Genomic DNA, 10,013 nt, shown 5'->3' with positions numbered 1-10,013 from the left:
GCTTCACACACAAGGGTAGTGCCTCATTATTGTCAACATTGAGGCAAGAGAAAGGGAAGAGGCAAGTTTGATTCCTATGACTGGCAAATACAAAACCCCATATACTCCAGCTCTTGAGAGTCTCATAATGAAAGAAAATTAGATATCTCATGTAAACTGTGGCAAAGCCTGGTGAACTAGTCTGCCACAGAGAGTCCCCATCCATTGAACTGAATGCTTGTGTCTACCAGATACAGTGCTTGACTTTCCCGGGCTAAAAGTTACTGGGAAAGTCTTACCTTCCATTTCCTTCTTACATCAACATATGTCATATGTTCAATCACTGAAAAATTTTCTTGATCTTATTCTCAAACCCTCATGACCTGTTAATCCAAATTCAATTAAAATTTTTTGTGTGTATTATGTACAAAAGCCCTAACTTGTAGAGAGTACAAAGATGATTAAGATTTTCTTCTATCGTAAAAGACTTCAAATTTGCCTCTGCAAGCAATGATTGTCATCTACAGGATAAAGAGCATGTTACTTGTAGTGGAATACAATGGCTGGCTTCCTGTCATCTGAAACTGAAATAGTTTCCAAATTCAATTCACTTAGAAATCCATGATTCCAAACGCATTAATTTAAATGAATTCTCATGTAGCGCATGCACTTTTCACCACTGCGTTTGTCCCAGAATGGCTCTCTGCCTGCTTTCCAAATACAGTTCAAGTGGACCAAAACTGCAGAGAAACTGTGGGAATAACCAGGGCTTCTGTGGTTGGTGCAAAGAGGAAATGTAAATATCCTTTTAGCAGGCAAGAAGCTAGAATATATTTTTGAGTGTTGCTAATGAGTGGAAGAAGCAAGCTGCTTTTATCATGCAGTGGTGCAAATTAGATATTTATGCGTTTCCTGTGGTGTTCAAGGTGTTGCTCCTTTCCAGTATTTTAGGAAGGAAAGCTTTGTGTTCTAAGAATAGTTTCATTGATGATTCTCCCTTGGGCACAAAGATATTCTGATGGGACTAGTAAATTTTATCTGAAAAGCCTGAAAACCTTAGTGAGTGTGAGGCCTACCTTCAGGCTTTGGGGTGTGTTTGGGGTTTTTTTTAGTGGTTTTTAACAGCTTTATTGAGATGTAATTCATAAACCATACAATTCACCCATTTCAAGTGTACATAATTTGATGGTTTTTAGTATCTTCACAGATTAAGTACAACCATCTCCACAGCCAGTTTTAGAACATTTTCATCACCTCAGAAAGAAACCCTATACCCTTTAGCTATCACTCCTCTATCTTCCCATGATCTCATCCTCTAAGCAACTAATACGTTTTCTGTCTCTACAGATTTCTCCATTCTGGAAATTTCATATGAATGGGATCATATACTATGTGGTCTTTTGTGACTGTCTTCTCTCACTTAACATAATTTCAAGGTTCATCCATGTTGTGGCATGTATCAGTGCTTCATTCTTTTTTATGGTGAAATAAAATTCCATTGTATGAATATGATGAGGGACCATAAGGCAAGCTGAGGGCAAAGTACAAGCCAGCATAACTCCCTCCCCAAGTGGGATATGTGTGATATTCCTCAGGCTCTCCAGGCTGCCCAAGAACAAAGGAAAGGACAGAAAGCAGATGGTTAAACTGTTAAGAATCTCCATCAGTTTACAACTATCTTAGTACAATTACAAAGAAAAAGGCAATCTTATCAATAGCCTAATCTCCAGAAACCTATAGACTCAGTTTCCTGGAGCCCCAACATCACCCTTCCTTCCAGAGTGATGTGGGGAACAAAGAAAAGAAGGAAATGGCAGATAAAATTGACTTTCCTTATACCTCACAGCCCATTGACAAATACTTGAGGCAGGAAGAGTAGAACGTTTTCCCAGGAACTCCTTACTGTCTTAACGTTAATGCTTTGCCAGAGGGAAAAACAACTTTAGCTTGACAACACCTAGGCCTCCAGTAATCCAGTCTTTAGCATATGGAAAATCCCTTTAAGAAACCTCCTCTTGATTTTACCTCCCCGCCATAGCATATGAGTCACTCTTCACAACCCCAGTACAGCTCTTTTGCCCATAGGTCATGTCCCCATGCTTTAGTCTTCAAGACGTCTTCAAGAATTCTTTCTTGGCCATCGGCTCCGAACCCCACCATAACCCCAAAACCTCATCCAATATACCAGATGTTGTTTATTCATTTTTCAGTTGGACAAACTGGACATTTGAATTGTTTCTACCTATTGGCTACTATGAATAATGCCACTATAAACATTTGGCTGTACACGTTTTCATGTGTCCAGAGGCTTTCATTTCTTTTGAACACATACCTAGGAATAAAATTGTTAGGATATGTGGTAACTCCATGTTTCATCATTAGAGGAACTGCCAGACTGTTTCCTAAAGTGGCTGTACCACTTAATGTTCCCATTTACATTCCCAGTTTATGAAGATTCTGATTTCTCCATATTTTTGCCAACACTTGTTATCATCTTTTTTATTATAGCCATCCTAATAGGTATGAAGGGCTATTTCATGATTCTGATTTGCATTTCTCAGACAATTAATGATGCCAACCATCTTTTCATTTGCTTATTAGTCATTTGTATCTTTTCCTTGGAGAAATGCCTATTCAGATTCTTTGCCTATTTTTAATTGGATTATTTGTCTTTTTATTATTAAGTTATGAGTTCTTTATATATTCTGGATATAAGTTCCTTTACGGATATCTGATTTGCCAATATTTTTTCCCATTGGCCTATCTCTTCACTTTCTTGATGGTGTCCTTTGGAGCACAAACATTTTTAATTTTGATGAAATTTTAAAGAAATTCTGTAGCATGGTGTTTTCAGCACTCCAGCAGCATGGATCAGCTTTTGACGTCACCTAACTCTCACCCCACTCTTTGACACGACCACCTCTAAACCCCTCCCATTCATCCTCACATCCCTTCTCTCTTCTTGTGCATTCAGCCTCGAGCCGCGCTGCCTTCCTTCCATCTTTGATACACACCAAGCTTTTTCCTACATTTGAATCTTCACATTCACATATCAGTTCAAATATTATTTCCTCAAAGAGGACCCCCCTGCCACCCATCTGAATCACGTCTAGTCATTATCACAATCCCTGTTTGATTTTCCTCATAACACATCTTGGTTGTTTATTTACTTGTATAAATACTAAATTATTCCACCAGAATATAAGCTCTGTGGGTGTATCTTTTAGGTTATCCATTTTGTTCACTGCTGTATCCCAAGTTCCCAGAATAATGTCCACCACTTAGTAGGTGCTCAGTAAATATTTGTTGAATGAATGAATGAATCCTCTAGCCCAGACATTATGCTAGGGACTAGTGGCAAAAGAGTAAATAAGACAGATCCCTGAACATGGGTAGTGTTCCATTAGAAACATGCCTTGTGATCAGTGTTCTTAGAGGAGAATGTTTGTTTGTTTACAGGAAATTCATTGGCAGGACGAATTCATTTTTTTATTAAGATTTTAATTTTAATTCCAGTATAGGTAACATACAGTGTTATATTAGTTTCGGGTGTACAATGTAGTGATTCAACAATTCTCTACATTACTCAGTGCTCACTAGGATAAGTGTACAGTTATTTTTTAACTCTTTATTTGTAAATAAACTTAAAGATATGAATACCAGCACTCCTTCAATCAACTTTATTCTCTTCACAAATACACTTTTCATTGCATTTCACTCCTGCTAACTCACCCTGCAAAAATTTTTATATTTTCACTAGTAGCCAAGAGAAGTGAATGGACCTGATTATACTCTCTTCCTCCATATCTACTGACTGATAAATCGTAATCATAATCATAACAATGCTTTGTAGAAAAAGTTTGCTGCCCTATCCTAAGGAGGGAGGAAAAAGCTACCCTCCTCTTCTGATCTAGTTGGAAGACGCAGGCTGGCCACTGGGGGGCTGGGTTTCAGTCCCAGCTTACCTAGAATTAGCTGTGTAACCTTAAGTGTTGTGTACTTTTTTAGGCTCCAATTTCCTCCCCAGTGATTTTCAGTTGATAAGATCTTTGCTACTTAATTTATGGAATTTGTGTGAAGATCAAATAGGGTAGATGTCAAAATACTTCTAGCTCCTCCGGGGCAGGGAATGTGCTATAATCAACTCAGTATCTCCAGGGACACCCAGATTTAATCAGGTGCAAAAACACTTCCTAAAAGACTCCATCCTCTTAATGCACCTCCACACCCTTGCCTAGCTCATCTCCTCTGCCTGGAATGACATTTGCTTTCCCTTTTCCCCCTAACTCCCTTCCATGCCTCAGTGTTTGTATAAACATCCTTTCCCAGTAAGGAATGCTGGTTTTGAATATTCTGGGCTTCAGAATCTTCAATGTAACAGTCATATGGGGATTAACAGCTCCAAGATTAAATAGGAATGAGCAAAGATATACTCTATAACGGGAACCACACATACATACGCTATAACAAACTAGAAAGGACATTCAGTGTATTTCCAAGTTTCCAAGTCCTAAGAAACTGGTGATAATTCTTAGCCAGCATGGCCAAGAAGTGTCTACTATGAGCTGGTCTACAGCATTCTTTTTGCAGTCTCTGTGATGCTTCCATCTGCCCATCCTGCTCACCTTCTTTGCCACTGGCATTAATACATTCACTCCTTGCTTCAGAATTTGTTTCAGGAGTTATTAGCCTTAGCTTATGCATGTTTTCAAGCCATGTACAGTTATGCAGATTGCGCACTGCAAAGAAGCACCCACTTGGTGGGTGTGGGGGAGTGGTAGGAGTAGGGGCTGAAATCCAGCCTGTCCTGTGCTAGCCGTACCAGGAGGAAGAGGTGTCTTTTCCAATCTGTCCACCAACAGGCATCAACATTTGGTGATTTATAGCATATATAAGCTTGCAGAATCTCTCTTTCAAAATACCAAGCGAACAAGTCAGTCTTTATCAATTAATTTCTACAGAAGACTGCATCCCTCCAAAACTCTGGGTAAAGGGGACAGCTCCAGGATGCTGCCTCTCCCTAACTTTGATGGTTCTGGTCCAGGGCCTGTGGTCTCTCTCCTCTTGATCCATGTTCACCATCCTGAAAGAGGAGGAGGCATTTTGAAGCCTTTTGGTGAAATGTTCATTTCTTGATCAGGATCTGAACTGCGAACTAGTCTCTCTCTGGGATAACACTTCCCCTCTTTCAGAAGTCACTCATCCCAGTGGTAGCGACGGGGGTTGACGACAGTTAAATTATGTGATGCTCAATATCCTGGGGGCTACACATGCATTACAGTGAAAATGTACCTCTAATGAGGAGGGCCACTCAATCTGTGCATTCTACCCCTGTTGTCTATGCTCTGAAATGTTTACAAGGCATTTCACAATATTGGGGTGAGGAGTAAAATAACTGTAGAATGTCTGACCGAGTACCAAAGAGGAATGAAACCATTTGCAATATTTTTTCAATATTTCTCTAAGACCTTAATGAAATGTGAAGTTTAAAGGCGCTCCACGCAATTGAAATACACATGATGTTCTTTAAGGAAATTTTCATAGAAGCCAAAAACTCCATCATCATTAAAATTAAATATGTTGTCATTAAAAGAAGTGGGCTTCTTGTAAATGCACTGAAATGTAAAAATATTACTTCAAACTTAAGTCCAACGCACCACAAAAGGAGGAGGAGATAGCTGTTGAAAGGATTAATAATGAGAAATGACAGAACTGTTTTATATCCATTTCTTTGTGTTTCCCCCTTCTCCTTAAAAGCAAAGATACTATAACAAAAAAAATTTAATAAGTAAAAAATACATTTTAAATGAAAAACCATGATTAACTTATTAAGAACCATTAAGTATATAATTACAAGGATTCTATTACATTAAGATACCAATTTCTTTAAAGCCAGAAATAATACCTACTGAAACTTTAATTATTTAAATGAGAAGAGAAAGAGGCATGTTATCTTCTCTGACAAAGATTAAAATCAATTTAATTGCTTCTCTGCTGCCTTGACATGATTCTTGCTGTGAGTCAAGCAACCAAAAAGGGAAATTAATACCGCAGCTGTTAATCAAGTGATATCCGTGCACTCCGTTTGATTACATCAGGGAGAAAACCATTGCTACTCGACTGACTCGGGCGTCCACACCACTCTGTGTTGTTGGTAGGAGCTGGGTGAGCTCTGAGAGGTGCTGAGTCTGGACTTCATTTTTAAAGCCGGTGAGAGCCCCGGCTGAGTTACGGCCTCAGGAAATTGCAGGTTGCTGTGTTTGAGCCTGAGTAAAGGCAGTTCTATCAAGACAGGGGGGTCTGTTCCAAATTAAATTCACCCTCTGGCTCCTGATTCTACTGTCCACAGTGTGAAGTACAAAGAAACACAAGGGCATAGCAGGGCTGGAAAACGAAAAAGAATATGAGAATGTGGCTAAGAGGGATGCTTTTTTGCCTGTAGAGCATAACAATATATTTTTCAAGGTAGACAGCAGCAGTTTCTAGAGGTCAGACAGCAACTCTCTCACCCGAATTAGAACATGCATTTGAAAGCAAGGTACAGTGGCAAGTGATGTGCACCTCAAGGCCCTAAATGTGCCGGTTTAAAAGCAGGGCTTTTGTGAAACACCAGCACCGAGCGAGCATCCAGCAGCATCCACACTTGGCAAACTAATGTATCTGATTGTAAGAAAATGGTATTGTGAAATATTTATGAGGCTGGAAATACAAACCAGTACCCTGCCTCATCATGTCTTATCAGCCCTTGTTAACTTTACAGATGATGAGAGGCACCGGAATAACTGAGGTTGTCGAAATGAATGGATCTCAGGCACTCTGCACCCGTGGAGCTCAGTCTCATCAAGAGCCCTTTTTTCAGGAACTTTTAACCCTCCTCTTCCTGTTTGCCTTCTCTTGTCAGAGACAGAGGTGGATAATAACAAGCCTCAAGTAAATACATTCCGGGGGAGAAAATTCTCCTGAGGACCTTACCTTTTCTCCTGGATAGGAGAAAACCTCCAGTTAGGGAGCGAGAAATTCAGTTCACAGGAAAAAGTTTTCGATCTGGGCTGTTTAATATCCCTGCCAGTGACATGAAAGGATCCTGAGGAAAGTGGCCAGCTGGAGGAGAAGCCTGCATCTAGCAGGATATGCAGAAAGGCAGAAACAACACAAAACAAAAATCCCATACTGCCCCCAAAAGATTACTCAACATTTTTTACATTACAGAAAACCCATCATCGGCTCAGGTCAGCCCATAAGATGAGTTAAGATGCCCATCAGCTCTTATTGTAGCTGAGCCCAGTTCACCTGTCCCCGGGATCTGTAGATGACTCTGCCTGGCTCTTTTTCATCAAATACAACTCATCGTACTATATTGGATCACCTTGCTGTTAGCCTGGCACTGTCCCTCCCCATTTCAATTTGACCAAATTGAAACAGATGCCCAGAGGCCACAGAGATCAAGACTGGTATAACAAAATTTGGAGCCAGTTTCCAAGCTTAAATCAATATTTAACGGTAAGCCCGCTTTTATTTATTTATTTTTTGGCAGGCTTTTACTGGCAAATATCACTTTAAACCGAAAGCCAGAAGCCTTAATTATAACGGATGCCGTTCAGGCTATATTTTGAAAAACAATAACTCATTTGACAAGCCAACCTGGTAGTTTAAGGAATTGTGCTCCCCCAGAATCAGGCAAGGAGAGGAGTGTTATTGCTTTCTGTATCCTTCAAGGATGTATTTAATTACCTCATCTTCAAGCACACACAGACAATTCAAATAGGGGAGAGAGAAGGGGGGGTGGGGGGAGTGAGAGCCGTTCACTGTCTCAGTCAAACCCGGCGGAAGCCCCGGGCCCACCAGCGACATCAGAGGTACAACATCCCCAAGCCGGCGCAGGAGAAGGATCCGTGGAGAAGCGCGCAGTGGCAATCACTTGCCAAGGCGGAGGAAGATCACCCACAGAACTTACACGCACGGACCTCTGGCTAGCATGAAGACCGGTATGCGTGCTATCCCAGGCGACCTTTGTCTCACCTCTCTGCTTCCCAACACGTGTGGCAAACCTTCTGATGGGTCCACATCTCGACAGCTGGGAAGGAAGTGATATTAGGTCAGAAACATAAACCCCAATGGGCTTGTCAGTCTCAGCAAGCCCAGGCTAGGAATTTCATTTCTTCAGTACAATTTTCGGAATGAGTTGCAGATACCAAAATTCTGTTTTTATCTTACCTACTTTGAACAGCGATAGCAAAATAGAAACAGATGATCCACATAAGTTATTATTAAAGATAAAAAAAAAAAAAAACTATGCACTTGCAGGTATACAAAACAAATCCACACCCAACTTAGCAACCAAAACACAGCTCACCAAGAAACAGAAGGGACTCAAAGCCATCATGAAAGGAGAAAAAAAAAAAACAACAGTCCCCACATGGGCACCAAGCCTGTTTCTCCCCCGTCTGCCAGAACAGAGTCAGGAATGGTAGTCTTGCTATGTTGTTTTACAAATGCAGACCAGCCTCCAGCTACCGTTCTCTTCCCTCTAGAAAGTAAAAATTCCACGAAGCTTGTCCCCCTTGAAATGCCACCCCCAGCCCCCACCCCCCTCTGCTATCTCCCCACCAGGGCCTTCCAGAGACTTGATACTTGCCTTTTGCTTCTCCTCCAGCTCTGGGCAAAATGACTTCCGCAGGATCTCTTCCAGACACTCCTATAGGTTCTCACACCCACCTCTGCGAGCAAACCGAGGAGGGGGGACCCCCATCTACATTGACACAAACACAGTTGTAGGGCTTTAATTTCATTTCATCGACTTCCCTTTGCAGCTTGTCTGTCTCTCCCATGTCTGCCGCCACAGCAGGAGATTAAAAGAACAGAGGAGGTAGAGGCTCTTGCGAGAACCACAGGGATTTTGGCAGAACCTTTACAGGAACCATATGGCAGCAACTCTGCAATACAGGAAGCACTTCTAAGGGAGAAGATATTATTATTCCCAAGGAATTTTTCTCACCCGCACAAGGGAATGGAGCACTCCTGCCACAGGATGGGAGTAATATTTTCTGGAAAGACTGTGTGAATACAGATGATATCTAACTTCCATGTAGCTAGTCATAACAGGTCATCATTATAATGCACAATATATTTTACTAAGCCCCAAGCAGAGAAGACAATACATGGTATTTCTGATATTCCTAGCTATTAAAGCCTGCTTAGAGCACGTTTTACTCATGTGTGTAATGAAGGGACTGAACAAGATAAATGGTTTTTAATTTTTTTCATCTTTGTCATAGACTCCTTTTTCAATCAAAATCTGATTCAGAAGAACTTCAGTACAGGAAACGAGATAATGACAGAGCACGGGTGGCTGAAGCAAGGGTCAAAGGTCTGGGTCTGCTTTCTTAGGCTCCGCCTCACTTTTTTTCTTCTTTCCTTCCTAGTTCTTCTTTTTCTTTTTCTTTCTTTTTATTTTCAAGGGTCTTCCCTAGATTATTATTCTTTGTTAATTTTCAACAGGTAGAACAAAGAGAGAAACATGCTTTACTCTCCAGGTAAAGAAAGACGAGCTATGTGTTACATTGCCTCAGTGGGTCCATGACTTTGCAACCAGCCCTGCAGTCCACGTGGACCCCGGACTTCTCTCTTAACAATCCAGTGGGCAGAACTCAGCTAACAGCCAGGACCAGCACTCCTAGAGGACGTCCCCAGGACACTGCCTCCAGCCCCGGCAGCCATGGAGTCTGTTGTGAATGAGACACAGCCACGGAGGAGAGATTAAAAAGTGGCTGAAGAAGGGCATCACCAACCCCAAACCACCTCCAATCTAGAGCTCCGAGAATGCATCAGAACTCTCATACCACAGGGATGCCTGTATATGGTTTGAATTTTAAAAATATATTTAAATTTGAGTTCACTCTTGATGTAATGTGTAGCGTTTACTTCTTAGGTCATCTTGAGTTCCTTCCCCCTCAGTTATTTAGCCCTAAACAAAAGAACCCTTCAGACACTTTAATGGAAATGCTCCTCAACCAAGGGAACCCAACGTTACTCTT

At 41.2% G+C, this 10,013-nt stretch overlaps 1 long non-coding RNA gene across 1 annotated transcript; it reads right to left on the bottom strand.

Annotated features, from left to right (window-relative positions):
* Window positions 1-3,643: 3,643 nt before the first annotated feature.
* On the bottom strand, window positions 3,644-8,533 carry LOC122480810. Its single transcript, XR_006296670.1, has 2 exons — window positions 8,333-8,533; window positions 3,644-8,053 (listed from the first exon to the last, which is right to left on the bottom strand). It is a non-coding gene; the product is annotated as an uncharacterized LOC122480810 (long non-coding RNA).
* Between the last annotated feature and the right edge of the window lie 1,480 nt (window positions 8,534-10,013).

This window comes from Prionailurus bengalensis, chromosome C1 (genome assembly GCF_016509475.1).
Source record: "Prionailurus bengalensis isolate Pbe53 chromosome C1, Fcat_Pben_1.1_paternal_pri, whole genome shotgun sequence".
Lineage (NCBI taxonomy): Eukaryota > Metazoa > Chordata > Mammalia > Carnivora > Felidae > Prionailurus > Prionailurus bengalensis.
The sequence above is the reverse complement of the archived record's forward strand: the minus strand, read 5'-3'. Positions and strand labels throughout refer to the sequence as shown.